Raw genomic sequence first — 22,775 nt, 5'->3', positions numbered from 1 at the left:
GTAACAGAACAGAAGCTCAGTCCACAAAAATCAATTTCAAAATGTCTGAAACTGTTTTAAAATAATGCTGATTGAACATAATATCAGGCTTAACTGATTTGGGTCAAACCAGTTTATGAAACTTGTCCCAGATCCCTTCCTGGTTTAAGTTAAATCAGAGTCCCACAGCATCCCAGCATGCTTTCCAGCTCTGGGCTGGGTGGGCTGGGCTGTGCTGTCTGCTCCAGCAGAGAAGGTTTGGAAGTGGGGGAGGCAGGGACTGCCCCACCTCCAGACAAACCCTGGCTGGAGTCTCAGGTGGGGGGGGGGGGGTGCAGTAAACCCCCCTGCCCCCAAATACAGAGCTGCCTTGATGCTAAACTTACTGAAAGTTACTGCTGGCTGCTACTGTGGACTACAAATTCCAGAGGCACCTGGAAGCAGGAAGAAGTTGTTATATATATTTTTTTATTAAGGAAGAGGAAGTGACGAGCAACCCTGCAGAGTCTTTCTTTTGTGGGGTAGCAGGAAGAGGGAGTGCCAGAGAGCTGTACTCTAACGGCCCCTGGATTCTGGCCTGAGCCACTGTGGGCATGTGGCTGCATTTCTAGAATCAAAGGTAAATGTGCATCCAGTTGTTTCTCAGTGTCACAACCCAAGGGTGTGATTTTTGTTTGTGTGTGCTTCAGCACTGTTGAATTATTTCCCACCACTCGTAGCTTTCTTTGCAGGGTGCATTTCTAGGTTGCAAAAGAGAAATGCACAGTGCAAGGAGTTCCCGCCATTTGCATGCAAATTTGTGTCCCACTATTGGCCAGTTCTAAATTATTCTCACGTGGTGGCTAGCGATTGGCATGCTAGCCGTATAAGAGGCTTGAGCGGTTTCCGCCCAAGTTGGAGGAGGAGGAAAAGGAAAGAGAAAGAGGAGGACTTCACATCTTGTGAAGATCTCTAAGCGCTGCGGAGCCTATCGGACCCAGCGCGTATACCTCAAGAAGGCTATAGGGGTCTGATCAGCCTTTTGCCTCTCCCCGTCGCCTCCTGATCCCTTGACGTACCCTTCCCTGCGCGCAAGTTCCACGGAGCCTAGCAAACTTCATGTGAGTGTATCCAAAGCTCTGTCCGGGTTCGAGTCCTGCAGGTTTATCTTCCCGTTGCCGAAAACCCCCTGCAATGTACTCTCATGCCCTGCAGGTTCGAGTTTTGTTTTGTTTTGTAACTGCAACTCAAGCAAGTTTTCCTGCCTGCACTGCGACCATCTTCGGTGTAAGTAAAATAATCTTTAATCAACCACTAAGCTTCCATGCCTAATTCTAGCATGCCGCCTGCCTTCCCCGACCTGGTGTGTCTGGGCTGCTGGCCACAGCCCACCGCGCGAAAAAAACCCCAAGGGCCTTGGACCGCTCCCGGCCCGCACACTCAGTTTAATCTCTGCGGTTTAGATTAATCTGTAAAGACTGAATTGATTCAGCCTCAGGCTTTTTGACTGCCTGTACTTAGCCCAAAAGAACACAGCTCCTGAGGAGGAAAGCCAACAGAGATATCAAGAGAAAAAAGAAAACTCTCACTATTCTGTAGACTGTTTAGAACTGTTTGGACTGTTTAGGTGTGCAGGCCAAGACAGCTTCCCCCTTAGCAGCTATATAAATACTTTCCTCAAGGATGAAAGCAGAAGTACCTAAATGAGTTTTTCTTCAATGCTCTCCCCTGCCAAGAAAGTTTCCACAAAGGAAAACACATGTCTGCCTATCACTTTACTGCCATCTTGTAGACTTCTCTAAGACAATTAGTAAACCTCTATGGTATTAATTAACAGAGTAACGCTCCCATGCAGGACTATGTCTGTGCGTATATGTATAACCAGACATATATATAGCCAAAAACATAGCATCCTGAGCACAGCCAAGAAGGTTACAGCTCTAAATGTCTGCTACTGCTCCTAACAGGTTTTGCCAAGATGAGCAAATATTTCTTCCCTTTCTAGGTGTATGCTTCAAGAGAGACAGTAAGGCAAAGTCCCTCACCTGCAACCCTAGGAAGGGGGCTCCAGGGTCCATCCAGTTAAATCTGAACTATCTACCTACATGTGGCTTTGAGAGTACTACTATTCCCAACCAGAAAAGCAGTTCAAAACTTTGCTCATTCTCTAACTCTAATCCTAACCTTATCTTTGGATGCTCTAGGAGCTGCTACCCTGAGCAGCTTGACCAGAGGTATCAACTTGGAGAGGCCCCAATACCAATCTCTATGCCTACCTGGGAGATCCCTCACTGCAGTGGGTGTTTGGCAAAAAGAGGAACCTTCCTAACTTCAAGTCTAACCCAACCACTGAGAGTCCATGCACCCCAACCCTAGGAGTGGTACCCCAGCATCCATCCTAATAATTCTGAGCCTGAACTGCATTACTGCCCTGTGCCCTAAAAATAGCTCCTGGAGTTCTACCATGCCCAATCAAAAAGACAGTTCCAAAAACGTAACCATTCTCTAAACCTAGCTTGGGCTGCTTTAGTAGCACTTACCTTGAGCAGCTTGATTGCAGGTACTTGCTGGGGAGGCCCCAATCCCAATCAGTAAGTCTGGATGGGAGATTCCTAGCTGCTAAACACTTACTGGATTAGGAGGAACCTTCCCAACCCAGAGATTGACCCTATTGCCTGGAGTCTACCCAATCCAACCCTAGAAGAGAACCTAGAATCAATCCTGCTAACTCTGAACCTGGACTGCATTACCTACCTATGCCCTAAATATAGTTTCTGGAGTCCTACCACCTCCAACCAGAAAGACAGCTCCAAGCCTTCACCATTCTCTAATCCTAAGCTTAAGACTGGGCTGCTCCAGAACCCACATCCCAAACAATTTGTCCAGAAATACTAATTTGGAGAGGTCCCATTCCCAATCACTAAGTCCATATTGGAGATCCCTATCATCAGACACCTACTGTATCAACAGAATCCTTCCCAAATCAGAGCTTGAAATCAATGCTGAGAGTCCATTCCTGCCTACCAAAGATGACGGGCTACAGGATCCATTCTGCTTACTTTGAGCCTGGACTACATTACCTACCAGTGCCCTAAAAGTAGCTTTGGGAATCTTAACACTCCAAACTGGAAAGATGGTTCCAAATTTGTCCATTCTCTCACCCTAACCCTAAAACTTAGCCCTAGCTCATACTATTCCATTAGCACCAACCTCAAGCAGCGGGACCATATGTATTCACTGTAAGAGGATGCAATTGCATTCTCTAGGCCTAACCAGGAAATGTCTAGCTGGAAGAAGAAGAATCTTCCTGAACCAGAGACTGAGTCCAGTGCTAGGAGACCACCCAACACCACCCCTAGGTAAAGGTCCATTCTACTAACACTGAGCCTGGACTCCTAAACATAGATTCTGGACTTCCACCACTCCCAACCAGAACGACAGTTCCAAATATTGACCATTTTATAACCTTAACCCTAAAACTAAGCTAAACTCTAGTTTGGGCTGCTCCAGCAGCCCCCATCCCAAGCATTCTGTTCACAGGAACTTGTTAGGAGTACCTGCAATCCCAAGCACTAAACCTAGATGATGGATCCTAGCTACCAAATGCCCACTGGATCAAGAGGGACCTTCCCAGCCTGGAGTCTAGCGTCAGTGCTGGGAAGCTGCCAAACCCTAACTCTAGTTGATGAGCCTTAGGGTCCATTCTGCTATCTCTGAGCCTGGACTGCATTATCTATGCAGGCTACCTTTGGCCTGTACATAGCTCCCAGAATTGTACCACACCCAACAGAAAAGACAGCTCCAAACCTTGCCCTCCCCCTAAACCTAGCTTGGGCTGCTACAGCAGTCCCCACGCTGACCACAGGTACTCATTAGGAGAAATCCCAATCACTAAGCCTAAATGGGAGATCCCCTACCTGCTAAACACCCACTAGCAAAAGGAATCTTCCTAGCCTGGAACTAGAAAACCAGTATTTGGGCAGAGTTTGTAAACTTTAGATGACAGCTGCACATACCAGTGCACTCATTACCCTGTAAGGGCTTATGGGATTCTTCAAGTACAAAAGGCATTGTAGTATGTGGCTTATAAGATTCTCCTGGCATGGCTTTATATGTGGGATTTGAAGATTTTTAGTTTAGCAGTACCCAGAAGGTTTCATTTTGTTTGATTTACTTACTCCGTTTATCTACATACTTTCCTTTTAACATTAGTAAAACTTAGGAACTCACACCATTGCTTTACAATGGGCATGTCTACACATGCACCTGACTGCAGTTATTACTGCGTAGTCATTTAGTACTTGCTAAAGTCATATTTGCTAAAGCATTGGTGTTATGATTCATATCTGCCAATGCTATGTCACTGTAGCAACGAGCTACGCCACCATAGCCCATCAGTATAGCAATGTAGCATCTTGTGTAGACATGCCCACCATTTCCTAGGTTTTTTTTTGCTGTTCTTTCACTTGTAAGGCCTTGGAGAGATCAGCTAGTTCAGAAATTATTGTAAGGCTAAAGAACACAAGAGCACAACAGCATATTTTTCAAAACACCTGTATTTTGAACTTTCAGTCTTATCACACTGTGTAGATATTCAGCATACTCTATGCTAAAGCAGCATCTTTTAAATCCTCTTGCAAAGTCCTAGGTCTCTGACCACTGTCAGATTGATGGAAAAATAAGCCTACTGAAAAATAGTAAAAGGATAGTCTGCTAATAGTCCTAAAGATTATTCAGTGCCCAAAATAAACTACCTCTAGAAGAAGCTTTATCTTTTCTCTCATTAAAATGATTGCAAGTAAAATTAGATAATATCTTCTAGTTAATACTAACAATACAAGGAACTAGACCTAGTGTTGTATCTTTATATATACAGTAAAAGCTCTGTTATCCAGCATCCCCTGGGAATGGGGGATGCCAGATAACAAAATATGCTGGTTAATTGAGCAGCCCCGGTCCCCGCTTCTCCCACCATGTCTGGGGTGTCCCGCCGCATCGCCACCCCTCCCGCACAGACTGTTATGCCCCTGGGGCATGGGGGCTCAGCAGCACAGGCTGCTTTGCTCTGAGACATGGGGGCTCAGAGAAACCGGAAGTGCCATTGTGGGCACTTCCAGTTTCACTTTATATTACAAGCCAGCATGCTAGTTAGTGGAGCATACTGGCTTGTAAGATGCCAGATAACAGAACTTTTACTGTAATGATGAAAATATCTCCTGACCATAAAAATTACATTATAAAAATAAGAGAAAAAATGCACTGATTGGAATTCTGACTTTTTATCAAGGAAAAAAATATTTCTAGGATAGAAAAAATATTCTTGCGCACACATCTTGATTCTCTACTGGGGATCTTGTAATTTAAGGGGGTCTTGTAATTTAAGAGGGACTTGGGCTGAGGGTAAGGAAATATTATTGCTTTCTCAGTTCCCTGACTAACACCTGAGTGTCTGGGCTATCATGCCCCCCCAAGAAATTCTAGATAGAAATAGAAACTTTCTTTAAGCATGCACAGAGCAACACAATATAACTTTATATTTATATGAGGGTAATAGTGTGACCTCTCCTTTGGAAGCAAACTTGCTGAATGGAAGTCAACAATGCTTTTAAAGGAAGCCTCCTATATAGTCGGAGTTCATAGAATGAGGCAAATTCCATTACATATTAGAAGTAAGAAAACCATTTCAGCAAGATCCTTTGTGATTCACCCAGACAGGAAACACATTTGTGATCAACACATAAGGTCTAAAAAGCTGTTCAGCAACTACTAGCCTCTATGGGCACATCCAGATGAGCCTGCATGTGCCTCTTGCCACATCTCAAACCAGTTTGAGATGCAGCAAGAGGCATGCTGGGAACAAAAAATGGTTCAGTGCACTGCATATTTGCAGCTTGGGCTCAACATCTGATACCTGGATATTCAGGTATCAACCTTCGCGCCCCTCCCCCCCCCCAAAAAAAAAAAAAAAAGCAGGGCAGGACATGGTCCAGGACCGTGCCCTGAGGCAACCAGAGGCTTGGGTCCCCTGAAGAGATGCCCTGGTAACTGGCCAGAGCATCTCTATGCCTGAACCTTGCCCTGATGCTGCAGCATGCTGCCTGCCCATGCAGAACAAACAAAGCACTGGCCCCAGGCTCCAGCTTCCCCTGGCTGCAGATCCAGGAGGATCTGGGCAGGGTTATTTTGCCCCAAGTGGCACAACTTTCCCCACACCAAAGTGCATGTTGGGGAAACAACAATCCCCTGCTCTAATTTGTGCCACTCCTATTTGAGCTGCTGCAAGTGCACATGTCTGTATGTGTGGACATTCCCTGCTTGTATTTGAATCACAAGTGTACAGGCAGCAAATCTTTCTGCAGAAATGTTATCTCTGGTGTCCTCTGAGTAAATCACATCCATAGGTTTGCTTCAGCTTTAAAACATGCAATTTAAACACTTCACAAATAGCAGTGAGATAATTAGTGACTGCTAGCTCTGGCAGCCTGTTTTATTGTTTGTTTAAATGTGTCAGAGATTCTTCAGTTCTTGTGACCAGAGACAGAGCGAGCAGAAAATGGAAGATAACTAAACAGGTTAACACAAAAGAAAATTCCTCATGATTTCATTACTTTTAGATGCAGTTCTGAGTATACTTTTCTCTGGAGGGCTAATGAGACCAAATATGGCATAAAACAGTCTGAACAATGAGGCCTAATTCACATACTAGAACTGAAATGTTTAATGATATAGCTGATGTTAGTTTTATGTTGGAAGAACTCATTTAAGGGCCACTTTTGATGTGCACTTTATTTTAAAGTAGCAGATATAATTAATTCTACTGGCTCCCTTCCTTCAGAACCTGTCTGAGGTAAAAGTGGCAGAAATCTTGCAAGGTTCTCCACATTTTGAATAATCTCTCCAAACTATCGTCAAGCATGCACAGAGCGATCCAAAGCTTCCAGTTTTCCCTAGTCCTAAGCTAAATCTAAACCAGATCAGATCCCAACCTCGATCTTAAATTTCATAGACCTTTTGCAGAAATGGCAACATAGATATTACTATTGTATACCAGGCAATCGAGAAAAATCAAAAGGGTTTTTGTTTCAAGTTACTTTTTCTATGTGTATTAAGTGTATGTTGTGAGAAATTATGTATTTTTGGAATGTAAAGTGCCCAAACCATTTATAGCAATAATTTAATTAATTTATCACCTCCAATAGACAACTGCTTTTATTATTTATAGATATATAATAAAAGTTCCTAGTTAATTTATTCCACTGGTAACTTTACATTGTAAACTGTGCCTGCCCCTCCCAACTCTAGTAGAACCATGCCTCATAAGGTTATTTTAGCAGGAATCTTTACTAATTGTTTCTCTGACAACAGTGTTTGTGTATGTGTATGTGCATGCGTGTGTATGTGTGCGCACACATGCACTCTCAATATGCTTTAAAAAAAAACAAGTTAATTTGCATGAATCTTTATGTTTTTCTTAAGTAGGTTTTAGGGGAAATCAGAAGATTGTGGCACCTGGAAAAGCCCTTTGGGACTTATCTATAAAATGAGTTCGATTTAAGAAACTTTTTCCCACTGCTGTTATAATTTTAAGAAGATTGATCAAATCCTAAATCACAGACACTAGAGATGAAATGTAGGTCACCAAGATAGATCTTTTTAGACTGTGAGTTATTCCAATTAGAGAGAGCCAATAAGCAATTTTCTAAAGGTAACTTGAAGTGCCTCTTGCATTTCAATGCAGTTTTGTTAAGTGAATAGTCTTATTATCTCTACATCAAAAACTGCAACAGAAAGTCAGTCTCAGATTCTATCCACTAATGAACTATGTGAGCTATGATCAAAGAATGCTGGCTAAGCAGAGAACAGACTCGATGACACAAAACCCAGTTAATTTCCTAGGCATGAGACATGAATGAAAATGGTGAGGTCTGCAGGGCTGGATTAACCCTTTAGTGGGTCCTAAGCAAACAAATTTGTGGGCCTTGGGCTGGTCGAGACCCCCCCTCCCCACCCCAGCACTGCTGCCCATGGGGACTGGGGCTTTGAGCTGCCACTAAGAAGCAGCCACCATGGCGGTGAGGCCAGTGGAGGGGAAGGGAAGGGAAGGGAAAGGAAGAGACGTGGGTGGAGCCATTCACACCACTGTCACTGAGGGAAGGACTGTGGTCCCTCACAGCTCAGGGCCCTAAGCACGTACCTAATTTGCCTATGTGTTAATATGGCCCTGGGGGTCTGTTAGATATGAAAAATCCTCAAGGAGATTTGGATAAAAGTACCAGTTTATTTGAATCCCAATTGTGACTTTCCCTGCTTTAAGCCTTTTAGAACAATTGTATCTGAGGATGAACAAGATAAGGGTAAAAGAAAGAAGAATAATGGGGAAAAATGAAGAGAAATTAAAGGACAATAAAAAAGAAAGAATAAGAGAAAGAAAGGAGATAATTTGATGATAGTCAGGTCCCTGACATATATGTTCATTTGAAGGTGCAATGGGATCTGGTCCATGATCTCAACAATCATGCCTCCTCATAACATGCATGAATGGCAAGAGGCACAATTATGGGATCGGGGATCAGATGCCAGTGATGCCATACTGCTGGTGATCATGATCCTAGGCTCCCTCTGCACAGGAAGTTGGGAGTTTAAAAAACAGCTGATTGCCAGTTGGCTTCAGGGACCCACAAGGCCAGTTTGAACCCTCATGTGGTCCCTGGAGTTGGTTGATGATCACCTGATCGTTGGCGGGATCAGGACTGCTCTGGCGTTGGAACCTCAGCACCATCCCAATGTGTTGTCAGCTGGCAGGGACTGCACCAAGGATTTGAACTGTGAGGCAGTTACTGCCAGCCTGCGATTAGGTGATCAGGAACACTTTGGAGCTTGAGCTGGAGAACAGTCCCTTTCAGCTGATCCTGGATAGGATCTGGATTGCCCCAGGGTTCCAGTCCTGGGGTGGTTTCAATCTGCCATCATCTGGCAGGGACTGCACTGAGGATTCAAGTCCCAGTGCAATCTCACTTAGCTGATGATCAGATGGCAGTGAACACCCTGAGACTTGAATCCCAATGCAGTCCTTGCCAGCTGACAGCAAATTAGGATGGCCTCATGGCTGGAACCCCAAGGCAGTCCCAATCCTAAACAGGATCTGCTTATTTGGATTGCTCTGGGGCAACCCTGATCAGATGATTGTTGCCTGGCAGGGTTCATATCCTGGAGCCTTATCTTCATGGCAGTTGTGTATTCATTATAGATACCACTACACATTAACTAAATAAATACCAATACCAGGTAGGTCACCTGTTTGGATACTCCACTTAGAACTGGAAGAATAGAAACAAATATATTTCTATCATGATTTACTCGAATAACCATGCTAACTGGCTTTGCCTAAGGTCAGCATACATTTTGCAGTAGATTTTTGCAGATATTGTTTAGCAAGAATATTCTCCAAAATGGGGACATTTAAGTGAAGAATGGTTTTCATTTGTTGTGCTGACACAGAAAACATACTTTTGAAATCTTCAGGTCATCCACTCAGGGCAAAGAAACATGCAGTGCGATTCATCCACCAGGAACTAATCTACCTCCTGATCCTGGAAAAAACCTCTGCATGGGTGTTCTCCATTGCTGCAAGCATGGTTCAGAATTTGGATACTGACCATTTGCAAACAGCACTTGATGAACAATTTATAGAACAATAATTATTCAGTTCTGTATACTCAACTTTATGAACAGTATCAGGATAAAGGGAGATATACAATTTTACCATTTGCCCTGTGTGAATTCTGGCCCCTTGGCACTCTATAACATACGTTTTGTGGGGAACAGACAAAGAATTAGGAGACAAAGGACTTTCCTTCCTAAATCTTGGGCCTCCCATTTACAAAAATGGAATAATCAAATTTTTAAATGTAATTTAGCATTATACATGCATAGCTGTTTCTCAGTATAGATAGTTACACAATACCAGATGATCTGTCATTTGTTATAGCATATATTGGTGGGAACACACATCTTCCCAATAATTCAATGCTAGGACCTTAGGCAAACTGCCTCTGGTACTGCAGTATAATTTCCTGTGGCTCAGATTGTATAAATAGTACAGTAAGAAGATTTACATTTCAGGATTATTAGATATGTTCCAAATTTAACAGTTGCTCCAATGACTTAAAAGAAGAGCAGAGATGTGAATAATTGTGTTGACTATAGCCACCTTGTGAGATATAATGTTGATCATTTCTGTTGCTCTGTGTAATCTAGCACCAGGTAGCTATATGACACTTATCCACCCAACCTGTTCAAACACAAAATGATAGTTGCCTTTGTGTTAAATACTACTGGACACTTACCTTTCATAACAGCACCACCAATCATTTCTTTATATTGCATGTGATGTCACATGCAATATTTTTCCAAACATCTTGCTGGTATGTTGCAAAAGATCTCAGTTTAGAAGATATAGTAATGACTCTCTTCTACTTGTTTCAAGAGTTTTTGCTCACCTTCATAAAGAAAATAAATTCTGGGGAGAGAATGAGGCAGACTGGACTACAAATACCCTTCCTAAACACATCGCAGGCCCTGAGCCATCTGCACAGTGAATGCAGAGTTCTGAGTGTAACTGTAGTTCAAAGAAGGCACAGCCACATCACCAACAGCCACCCAATCCCATAATTTCCTCCCTTCCTTTTCATAGATTCATAGATATTAGGGTCGGAAGGGACCTCAATAGATCATCGAGTCCGACCCCCTGCATAGGCAGGAAAGAGTGCTGGGTCTAGATGACCCCAGCCAGATGCCTAGCTAACCTTCTCTTGAAGATCCCCAGGGTAGGGGAGAGCACCACCTCCCTTGGGAGCCCGTTCCAGACCTTGGCCACTCTGTGAAGAAGTTCTTCCTTGATGGTTTAATTCACATGTCTAATACCAATAGCTTTATGTGGCAGCAGAAATACTGGTAAATGATGTTAGAAGGAAATGTTAAGACTGGTTTTCAGTTACCACATTCTTGCACTTGGGGAAGGTTGGGAGGGGGAAGAGACTCAGGAGCAAAGGTATTTTAAGCTCCATTTTGTTTCAGACCCAAGTGGAATCTTATAGCTTCTCTAACTTAGAGACTGTGCAGGATGAGTAACAAGTTACTCAGGACTGCCCTAACTTGAAATCAAACTAATTTATTCTTCCCTAATGCTAGCAAGGAGAGAACAGCTATAGTAAAGTTCACACTTGCTGCTAGGGGCATGCAAAACAAGCCGTATTCGATTTGGATTTGACCTCAAGGTACCAGGAGCGGCTTGTGAATGCTGCGATGCTGGGGTGAATGGAGCGTCCCACAGGAGAGCAGGGGAGCCCCCCCTGGGGCACCCCAGCACCCCCCTGGCTCAGTGATCAGCCACAGGGGGACCCCAGGTGCCCCCCCAGACCCAGGAGGCACCAGTCATCAAGTTGGGGGGGGGCACAGGGAGGCCCCCCCTGCACACTCCTTGGTGGACCCAGAATTGGACCGGAAGTGCTTCTGAACCACTTCCGGATCTGCTGCCAAGTGTGCTGGGGACCCCCTCTCCCACGCTTCTGTGGGATGCTCCATGCACCCCAGCATCACAGCATTCATAAGACACCTTGTATGTTAAGGTATGTAGAAAAAACATTTAAAGCTGTGTCTATGTCCAAATCGCCAAATCTTTCTGAATCTGTCCAAATCGATTTGGAGGGTTCCAATTTAATTCAGAGAGATTAAAGGGTCTCCTCGTTCAATTTGGATTCAGAGATTCAGCCACTGAATCAGGTTGAATCTCTGCCAAATCAAATCAAGGACCGAAGCTTCACACAGCCCTACTGGGGCCCTTAGCTGGTTCCCTATGCCAGGCCTGGGAAGGTTCATTGGGAAGGTGCTCAATGTATTTTATATTCCTAGGGGTCTGGCTTCAAAAACTCTAAGGCCACACATCCCTGCTATAGCAGCATAAAGAGGCCTTGTCATATCTGCAATCCAGGCTCCTACATGGAAGGAAGAATCACACTGACAGACAGGGAGCTCTGTCAGAAGACAAGAGCACCAGGTAGACTCCCTCAGGATTTAGCTGCAAGGTCTAAAATGGGCATCTGTCAGCCAGAAACACAGAATTAATAAGCATTCTCCCAAGACTCTCCCCAAATCACCTCCCACTGGTTACAGTGAGGCTCTTCCATCAACTTACTGGTATAGAACTGTTAAATTTGGAACATATCTAATAATCCTGAAATGTAAATCTTCTTACTGTATTATTTATACAATCTGAGCTACAGGAAATTATACTGCATACCAGAGGCAGTTTGCCTAAGGTCCTAGCATTGAATTATTGGGAAGATGTGTGTGGTCCCACCAATATATGCTATAACAAATGACAGATCATCTGGTATTGTGTAACTATCTATACTGAGAAACAGCTATGCATGTATAATGCTAAATTACATTTAAAATTTTGATTATTCCATTTCTGTAAATGGGAGGCCCAAGATTTAGGAAGGAAAGTCCTTTGTCTCCTAATTCTTTGTCTGTTCCCCACAAAACATATGCTATATAGGGCCAATCCATGTTCCATTGACTTGTGAATTGAACCCTACATTCCTAGTGAAATGAGGTTTGGTTATAAAACATATTGTCAATTTGTGAAGATCAGGTTAAAAGAAAGCATTATTTTGCTCTGAGTCTCTCATGATTTCCTGAACCATATAACTTTTCCTGTTTTCATCTATCTTCTGTGGACAAAGTATAAGAGGAAATGTTTAAAACTGAGCTGCAATGTGTTGTAGTTATCATAAAGGACCTACTATGTAAAGTTTCTGCTTATAGAACCCTAAAATCTTATAAATTTAAATTAAATTTTGCATCTAATTAGGAAGTTATGAGGTTTTAAATTATGCTGTAGAAATAAACAAAAGGATCCAAATGAAAAAGTCATAACTGAATCCAGAACATTGCTTTGAACAGAGAGAGAGAAAGACTAAGCAAGCTTTGGGCCTGTTGCTGGGCAAGCCCTAATTATGCAGTGAAATCAGTAATGCCTGATGTGTCATTCAACATCACTTGACTGCACAATGTAAAAGATGGATACAACTATGAGTAGAGAAATCCACTGCATGTAACTGGGGGTTCACTCCCAAGGAAGGTTAGCTGGTGTTTGCACTTCACCAAATGCTCCACTACAGTGGAAAGGCTGTTCTATATTCTGGATAAGAGCCCCAGCAGGGGCCCTGAACATATATTCTTCCTAGCCACAACCATTTGTTTTTGGATAGCTCTGGCTGGTAGAATGGACATTGTTGTCACCTTGCATTTTTACAACCTTGCCACGAAGTGGACTTTCCAATAGGTGGACTTTCCAGTTTATACTGTCAAAAACAGACACAATGTTAGGGTGAAAAAACAGTGGATCAGAGCCTTAGTTATGTCAGATCTATTCTAAGCACAACTACATGGAGCAAGGTGGGCTGAAGGGGAAAGGCTTCTTTAAGGCATCTATCTCCAATCCCTGAGATTACTGGTGAGCTGGTTTGCCCTGCTAAACATAATTTAGGCTAATTGCAAGGCTGTTCAAATGTTAAGTGTTACTCATGCCCCAAGTGGCACCAAAGGGATTGTTCTACAGGCAGAGATTTCTTGAAGGGAAGACTGCTTCATACCTTTTCTCCTAGTGTTCTCTCTGATGTCCTGGTGTAGTAAATATGGCATGAAGGGAAAATTTCCATGTAGGTGGTTAAATAAGCTTTAGGTATGCTTAGTGCCAAAGAATAGACTTAGGAGGTCTAGAATTAGTATCAATAACTGTAGGTGTGCATCCAGAAGTAACTGCAGTGTGGCCTCACATATGTAGAGAGAGGAATCTTTGACTATGTCACTGAGTTAAATCCATTTTCATTAAAGTGCCAGTGGATCATTACGTCTTGCCTAGAGAGGCAATGGCAAGGCAGGAATGTAATTTAAAGTTTCATTGGAAAAAGCACTGCTTGTAGTGAAACACAGTCTTAGTTAATGTACTACAGTGTGGTCCTAGTGTATGAGCCCAAGTCCTGAGGTTATATTTTAACAGGCCATACTGTGCCCATTTAACAAGATTCAAGGGACAATGTGCTTCTTGCCAAGTTCTCATTAGTGAGCTGACTGCAGGAAAAGATGGTAAAAACCAATCAGCTTCATGCACACACATTGCTGCTGGGTCTATTGCTAAATTTAAAAGATGAGGTATTCTGGTTTAAGCAATCACATGGCATGGCAATGTTTAGAGAACTGTTTTCCATTAAGGTAGTTAAATAAATAAAATAATATCAGATAGGATGCCAAAATCTAACAGCTGATTACAAAAAGCTAATGGTTTTTATTTTTTATAGAATAAGTATTTCTCCCTGCAAGTGCCTTCTGAACAGCAAAAATAGGAAGAAAAGATAAATTAATCAATCAAGCATATTATATTAAAAATAACTGCTTTTAAGTGGAAAGGAAACTTTGCACATCCTTAGCTTTACCACTCAAAACTTAGTTTTTCCGTCTTTGTTTTATTTCTTTTGTCTTTCCAAGTTCCATCATTTATTTTATCTCATTTAACTGTAGCCTTTTTTTTAGTTCAACCTGACTTAGAAAATACAGAATGAGGCAGGGTGCCTATCTTTAATCTTATTATACAGGGAGAAAAAAAATGTGATTTAATTCTCATTGTGCCAAATGACATACATGCTATTTGCTGCAGAGAGGCTTATCTGAATGCATTCTACAACAGAAATTTGCATTGAAATGACCTGGCATATGTCTGTACACAACCTTCCAGGACTTAACTTTTTTTTATCACCTACACAAAAAATGCTAGTGAAAGGAGGAAAGGAGGTTCTGTCTCTGGTGCTCAGATAAAATCAAAAGAGAAAAAGTTCCAAAATAAGATCAATTCAGCTCTTTTATCAGCTATAGACTCTTTTACTGGCATCAATCACTGTGATATGGTTTAAGCTGCAGTACATAAAGTCACTCACAACCCTGGAGAGCCCTCAGGCAGTTGCTTCTGTGCAATTCCCCTTCATAAGGGGGCTGGATGTGTTTAATGTGGTAGATGTGAACGAGTCCCCACACATACCAGCATCCTGAGCTGTGATGATGCCTTGGACTGAATTCACCCCCAGCTTCTCTAAGGCCTGAATTTCTCTTGGGCCTTCTTCCCACAACCTTCTGAACTCTTGACAAGTGTACTACCTAGGCCAAATATTGAACTCTGAATGAAAAACAGAATCTGATCCTGCCACCATTGACATCAATGGTAAAACTCTCAGGACTAGATTCAAAAGAGAGGCTCAAGCACTCAAAAAGGTTCAATACATGATGATACCAAAGTTAAAAACAATGGATTGTGCTAAACCTTTCTGGACATTGACGTTGTTTTGAACTACCACAGTCCAATTTTCAACTTTCACATTTAGAGCTAGGTGCAGACATTCAAAAAGCCTGAGGCAGATTCAAACTAATTTACGTGGGTTTCTGCAAGCCGAGTATGTTAATTCAGGAGTGAACAGAACACAAGTTCACCTTTCAGGGGGTGAGGGGCACAAAGAATGTCTCTACTAGTTGAGGCCAGCAGCTTGCAGGCACTCCTGCACACCTCCTGGCATGCCTGCAACTGTTGAGGGCAGCCAAATGCAGCAGAGTGGCATCCACCTCCATTGGCTGCTGGACACATGCCTCTCCCCACTGCTGTGTCATCTGTCAGGCAGCTGTCAGTTGCAGACACCAGAAGAGGAAGGTATGCTCACCCCTACTTGGGGCAGCATGGGGGTCTCTGGGCTTTGTCTGGGGTGGGGACATGGGGGTCTACTTCAGTCAGGACAGAGGTTGGGGGGCGAACAGAGCTCACAAGCTGCTGGGCAGGAGGCAGTGCCAGCAGCACACCCTGCATTCCTAGCCGCAGCCAGAAGGGAACAGTGTCCCTCTCCTCTCTCAGTTCCATTCGAGCCCCAGGACTGTGCACTGGAGTGGGTCCAGGAAGGGCTCAAAGGAGCCCCCCACCCCACTCCAGAGCCAGCATCAGGTTTCTGGATGAAGCTCCTTCCCCTGCAGTCGCAAGGGCATGGCTACCTCCTGCCTACCCAAGGACCAGAGACCTATGCCCTGCCAATTGCCACTGCTAGCATCAGCAGCAGTGCCCTGCAAAGCTGGACATACACACCCGAAGCCACCCCCCTCCAAGTGCCCATGACAGCAGCAGTGGCAGTGGCATCAGCATGGAAGGTGGTGGCTGCAGCTCTACTCCCTGCAACCCATACCATGTCTCTGCTGGGCCCTACACAGATAGGGCACAGCAGGCCACAGATGCCACTGGCTCACTCTGCCTGTCCTGTCCTGCCCTGTTCTGTCATCCCCATTCCCCCTGCCACCTAGGGACATTTTATAAAGTAGAAAAATACAGAGCTACAGACACTCCCTCCCCCCAACATGTGGCAGGCAGCTCAGAGCAGCTGAAGGGGAGCTGAGTTCCAGCACACCTCTATGCAAGAGGTGTGGGGAGGGAGGGACCGGGGAAGCTGCAAATGCACCTGGGATACCAGCGGACTGTGACCTAACTTGAGTTGGGGTGGATCTAGTACAAAAGTTTGATAGATCAGTCTAACCTAGACTGATTAAACCTGATATTACATCCATCCAGGTCTATCTTAGACTGGGTTTCTCCAGTTTTAAACCAGTCTGTGTGCGCTGAACTCCTGTCTTCTTACAGGTTTAGACCAGTTTCTGATCGGTTATACCAATTTATATGCAATATCTGTACCTGGCCTAAGTGTTTTCATAATTTGCAAATTAATAGATACACACACAGATATATATATAATTTAGATATAATCTGGAGTCTACCTAAATTATTTTTGTCAAATAATTTTTTCTTGGTTTTTTGTTTTTTGGAGTTTTTTGCAATTAATAAAGATGAAGAAAAACACATATTTCAAAAGCAGGCAAAATATCTTGACAGTGCTGAAAATTTAGTAGAAAGCGTAATATTCCATTTCCATAAAAGTATGAGAGCTTCACACTATACCACTTTATTCAGACTCCATCAAAGCCAACTGGAAGTGGCTTCATGAAGCTATACACTCTGAAGTGCTTTAGACCCTGGGACCAAGCATCCACAGACACTAAGACTGGTTTGATGAAAATGATGAGGAGATACAATGGCTGCTGGAAGAGAAACAACGTCTCCACAGAACCTACCTCTATGATAAGTCCATGTCAGCAGAACATGCCTACAGCTCAACATGGAAGACCATTCAACACAAGTTGCGAGGGATGCAGGACACATGGTTGAAGAACAAAGCAGATGAGATCCTGACTGAAACAATGCAAAGAATTTCTTCAATGTCCTAAACGCTGTCTATGGTCCACAGGTCCTCGGATCCTCCCCTCTGCTGTCTGCCAATGGGAACATGCTGCTAGCTGACAAGGTGTGGATCCTCCAGAGATTTATAGATTTATATACTGTTAGGGGCTGAAAGGGACCTCACAAGATCATTGGGTCCAGCCCCCCTGCACTAGGCACAAAAGACAACTGGGAGTCAGGTGTCCCCAGCAAGGTGACTATCCAGTTTCCTCTTGAAGATTTCCAGGGTCAGTGATTGCAGCACCTCTGGAGGGAGTATGTTCCACAATCTAGGCACCCTGACTGTGATGAAGGAGTTTCTCTTAGAATTGAGCCTGAAGTGGTCTTCCAGGAGTTTGTATCCATTACTCCTGGTGTCCCCCAGAACACCAAGTGAACAGTCATTCACTGAGCTCTTGATGTACTCCCCTGATGTAATGGTGAGCTGTGAACAAGTCCCCTCTCAGACTTCTCTTCTTTAAGCTGAAGAGGCCCAAGTCCCTCAGCCTTTCCTCATATGGTCTGCCTTGCAAGACTCTGATCATATGGGTAGCTCTTCTTTGGACCCTCTCAAGTTTTTCCACATCCTTGTTGAAGTGCACCACATCCTTGTTGAAGTGTGCCATCCTTAATCGGACCTCCTCCATCAACATGGACACCATATGCAAGCTGCCTCAAATTGCTGTCAACACCTTGCTTGAAGCTCTGCATACAACCATGGAAATCCAAAAGGTCATACAGCAAATGTCAGGTGGCAAAATTCCTGAAGCCAACATGATTCTAGCGGAGGTCTACAAATCAGGTGTTCACAATCTCATGGAGAAACTAACCAAGATCTTCTGCAATGTATGTGGATGCAGGAAGTAGTTTCTCAAGAAGTCAAGGATGTCTCCATTGTCCACCTGTACAAGAGGAAGGGAAATCGGCAACTCTGTGATAACCACAGGGGCATCTCCCTCCTCTCAACTCCTGGCAAAATACTTGTGAAAGTCCTCCTCAACTGGCTGACCGACCATCTAAACAAGCTACTGCCTGAGAGCCAATGCGGCTTCAGAAAAGGATGTGGAACCACTGACATGGTGTTTGCCACCCAGCAGCTTCAAGAAAGGTGCCAGGAACAGATCGTTAACCTTCTCCTCATGTTTGTTGACCTAACCAAAGCCTTCAACACAGTAAACCACAAAGACCTCTGGGAAATCATGAAAAAGTATGGATGCCCCAGAAAATTCTTCATTATGGTTTGACAGTTCCATGACAGCATGATGGCATGCATCCTTGCAAATGGCATCAAGCAGGCCTGTGTGCTCAGACCTACACTTTTCAGCATGATATTCTCTGCCATGCTGTTGGATGCTTATCAAGATGATGACCTTGGTATGGGGATCAGGTACTGTTTTGATGGAGACATCTTCAACCTGTGCAGGCTCTGAGCAATCTCCAAAGTCCAGACAGTCATGCTTCACGACTTCCTCTTCACTGACGCTATGTGCAGGCTCACAGGCTGACATGCAACGGTCCATGGATCTATTTGCATCAGCCTGTGACAACTTTGGACTCACTATTAACATGAAGAAGACTTTGGACTCACTATTAATGTGAAGTGATGTTTCAACCTGCACCTGGCACAACACCCCAGGAACCACACATCTCAGCTAAAGGTCAACAACTGTTGATGGTTGACAAGTGTGTCTATCTAGGCAGCATGTTCTCCCGTGCTGTCCACATTGATGATGAAGTTAACCTGAGACTAGTGAAAGTTAGCATGACCTTCAGCAGACTCCGTAAGTTGGTCACTCTCCATAAGTCACAGAGACATTGGAATGTTGATGAAACCGAAGGTTTACAAAGCCATCATTCTCCTGACCCTCCTTTACACCTGTGAAACCTGAACTGCCTACCAGTGTCATGTCAAGAAACTAAACCACTTCTGCCTGTGCTGCCTGTCAAATATACTAAAGATCAAGTGGCAGGACAAGATTCAGGACACCAAGGTGCTTGGAAGATCAGCTCTCCCCAGTATTCACACTCTACTGAAACTGACATAGCTAAGATGGGTGACCACCTTTCAAGAATGCCTGACATTCACCTGCCAAAGAAAATCTTCTATGGCAAACTGCCAAATGCTCTCATGGTGCACCAAAGAAGTGGTACGAGGACATCCTAAAGGTGTTCCTAAAGAGTTTCATCATCAACCCAGAGTTGTGGGAGAAAATCACTTGCAACCATCCATCCTGGAGGTCATCAATCCAGAACAGCCTTTGAACAGCAATGCACAGCAGAAACAATGAAAAAATGAGTGGCCAGGAAAATGAAAAGCTCTTGTACCCAGTCCTCATTGCTTTCCTGCCCCTGCTGTAGCAGATTATTCAAGGCTAAGATTGGGTTTATAAATCACCTACGTACCCATGTGACCTAGCTTCCATCCCCCTCCTTTCTCTTCCCTCTCTCTTTCTCCTTTTTTCCCCTTTTCCCCCTGTTCTTTTTTCTCCCTCCCTGTTTCTTTCCCGTTTCCCCCTGTTGGATGCAGTTGCCTTACCTGTGAAGGATGAACAACATAAGAGCTAATTTTTTTTTGTAAGGTGGAGGAAAGGAAGCTTATGTTCTGTGGGGTTTAAAAATATACATTGTTATTATTCCATATTGCATGCAAACAACAGTCAAGAAAGAAGAAATCCTCACCCAGTGCATACTAAAAATTGAAAATTATTTTAAGAGATAGCTACAGTTAAAACACTCATTTATAACCCAGTAGGATCAATCTGTTCTTGGCCACATATACATTTACACTCCAGATTTATGCTGTCATCTGTGAAAGAACATCAGGGTACAGCTCCTCCCTCCCTCTCCCCACCTCCCCCGAGTTGCAAATCTCTTCATGTGGAAGACAATTTGCACTGCAAAACAGTTCTGAGTGGTCCTCTTCCAGGTATGATAATGGACCCAAAGGACAACACTGTGTGGTGAGTTGCACAGCTAGGACATATTTGGATTCAGTGTACACCTGTGGCTGCTTATGAAACCCCAATTGCAAAGCAAACCTCTTTTGTCTTTGTGTAAATCCAATGAAAAATATACCTTTCCTTTGAAAATGAGGTAGGAGCCAAAGAAGATGAGCCATCCTAAGTTTTCTTTAAAGCTTGTAAGTAGCAGATACCATATTTACTAAAATATGATCAAAAGACAACCCCCAATCATTAGATTCTATATACAGAAAAATTATAAATGTGTTATAATTTTCCAGGTAAAGAATCTAATTATGGGAGGTTTGCCTTGAATTTGTCCCCTTCCCATTGCTACAGTAAGGAAAATAAATCTGGGGGTCAGGTTGCTCCATTACTCACTGCTTTCCCCAACTTTTTCCCTTGGTAGCCTCTTCCTTCCCTCTTCACTGTCAGACTCTGCTCTCCCTGAACACACAGAAATGAGGAACACATTTGAAAAAAAAAAAAATTGAAATTAAACATGGCTGTAGCAATTTACATATAGGTCCCATCCAGAATTGATGCATGCTGCCCTTTTTTTTTTTAAACTGTTGCTTGTTTTAGCACAGGTATACCATAGACATGCTTTTGCATAGCATTTGATATTTACTTGTATGTAGTAGAAACTATGCATGATATTATCCCAAAGCCAAAAGGCTCATGATTTACCACATCGTTCATTGGGTTAGGCCCCACCAGAGTAAACAGCATTTCAAACCATGGTGACCTCACAGGTCAGCTTGTATATGTAGTCCAGATACCCCCACAAAGGATCCATGTGCTAATTAGCTCCCACTTATGACTGGAACCAGCTGTTCTAATCACAAGTCCTAGGATGCTCCAAAAATGTATGTGCAGATGAGGCATAGGACAACCTGGTTTGGCTTCATTTCATGGAGGGTGGGGCCACATTAATCATACGTACCAGGCTGAGAGAACAGGCAACAGAGAGATTTTGGGTGAACTACTTAAGGCCCTGTTTTGGGATTTTTGCCAGGCATTTAAGGCAGGTGAAGAAACAGGAATAATTGGAAATGGGAAAGAAAGGTGCAGCTCAGCCTGTGGGAGGGAAGAGGAAGTAAAAATGTATGCAATGTAGTGGCTAGTGGCTTACCATGACTTGAAAAGGAGCCTGCAGTGAGGGGGACAGCCCTTAATGGGCACTACCATATGTTTTTAGGAATAGACAGACCCAGACCCAGTTTTGTAGTTATGGTCACTGTTAGGTACATTTAATGACCTTTACCATTGGTTTCCATTGTTGAGTTTATGCTACTTATAGCATCAGTTTAATGATAGACAATGTAATTAGTGAGTTTTTGTTGTATGCGATTATAAGACACAGGCCTTTTTTCCCCCATGCCAACTGGGGAGGGAAGGGGGAACCTCATCTTGTATTTGGATAAATATGGTATAAAAAGTATCATTAGGCAAGAGAAAGCAGAACACGTTGCCGTGAGCTTATCTTTTGAGTTTGGGGCATTTGGAATTAAAGGATAGGAAATCCACATAGGCAGGATGAAATATTTTAGCAATTGCTGTCAGAACTTTTGCCTTTTCAATTAATTAAATATTTATTTTCTGCAGGTATGCTCAAAAGATTTCCTGCAAGAGATTAAATGGATTTTTTATATGAAATTTGTCATTAACATAAAAGATGCTCAAGACACATCACACATTATAGTTCTAAGGGGCTTTTCTATTTAAGGATTAAGTGATAAAGTAGCTCTAAAAATCAGTTGTTTTGCTTAAGATAGAAAGGTAATTGGAACCAAGCATATAATGTGTTGAGTGCAGAATGATATTTTTCAAAGAACTAATATTCAACATAAAAATGTAATCATCTAAGGTTTTTCAAAATAAAACTATATTAAGTGCTGAATAATTGGTACCAGGTAGGAGGGTAGGAATGCAAGTGGGAAGCCCTGGAGACAGGGAGGAAGCTCAGAATGGGAAAGAAGGGGAAGTGTGTGGGGAGGGGAATTCTTATCTTTCAGTCCCACTGGCCTGAACATGTGACTTCTCCAAACTAGAGCTAGCACTAACACCTATCAACATTTGAGCAGCAAAAAGTGCAATGTTTAACAGGCCTTTAGAAAGCAAGTTACACAGTGGATCATTTTTACTTCAGAATAACTGTTCCTTTGGATATTTATTTTGTCTTTAAACGAGTTATTTGTACTTATTTTGGCCATTGTCACTGACCTATGTCCTCTTGCCAACTGAAAAGGACCATGCATATGAACTCTCATGTTTGGGTCTCATTACTGGATAGCATTGGCCATGGATTGCTGCAGTCCTCCTTCAACCAAATGGTGGGATTAGTGAAAGTACACTCAGGTGGCTTCAGCTCTCATCACAAGAGTTGAGATGCACATATGCTTCATATCTTACCCAGGCCTCACTTATAGATCCATTATAATAAAGCCCTGCAGTTGTTAATTGGTCCTTTCTTTGACCAGCTTTGGTTTATTTCG

At 43.2% G+C, this 22,775-nt stretch overlaps 1 long non-coding RNA gene across 1 annotated transcript in view; it reads left to right on the top strand.

The window, feature by feature from the left end:
* The first annotated feature begins 489 nt into the window (after positions 1-489).
* Positions 490-22,775, top strand: part of LOC109284227 (uncharacterized) — a 60,379-nt gene continuing 38,093 nt past the window's right edge. The window contains exon 1 of the long non-coding RNA XR_002091605.2: positions 490-598. This is a non-coding gene — a long non-coding RNA (uncharacterized LOC109284227). The remainder of the gene's footprint in view (positions 599-22,775) is intronic.

This window comes from Alligator mississippiensis, chromosome 7 (assembly GCF_030867095.1).
Source record: "Alligator mississippiensis isolate rAllMis1 chromosome 7, rAllMis1, whole genome shotgun sequence".
Classification (NCBI taxonomy): domain Eukaryota; kingdom Metazoa; phylum Chordata; order Crocodylia; family Alligatoridae; genus Alligator; species Alligator mississippiensis.
The sequence above is the reverse complement of the archived record's forward strand: the minus strand, read 5'-3'. Positions and strand labels throughout refer to the sequence as shown.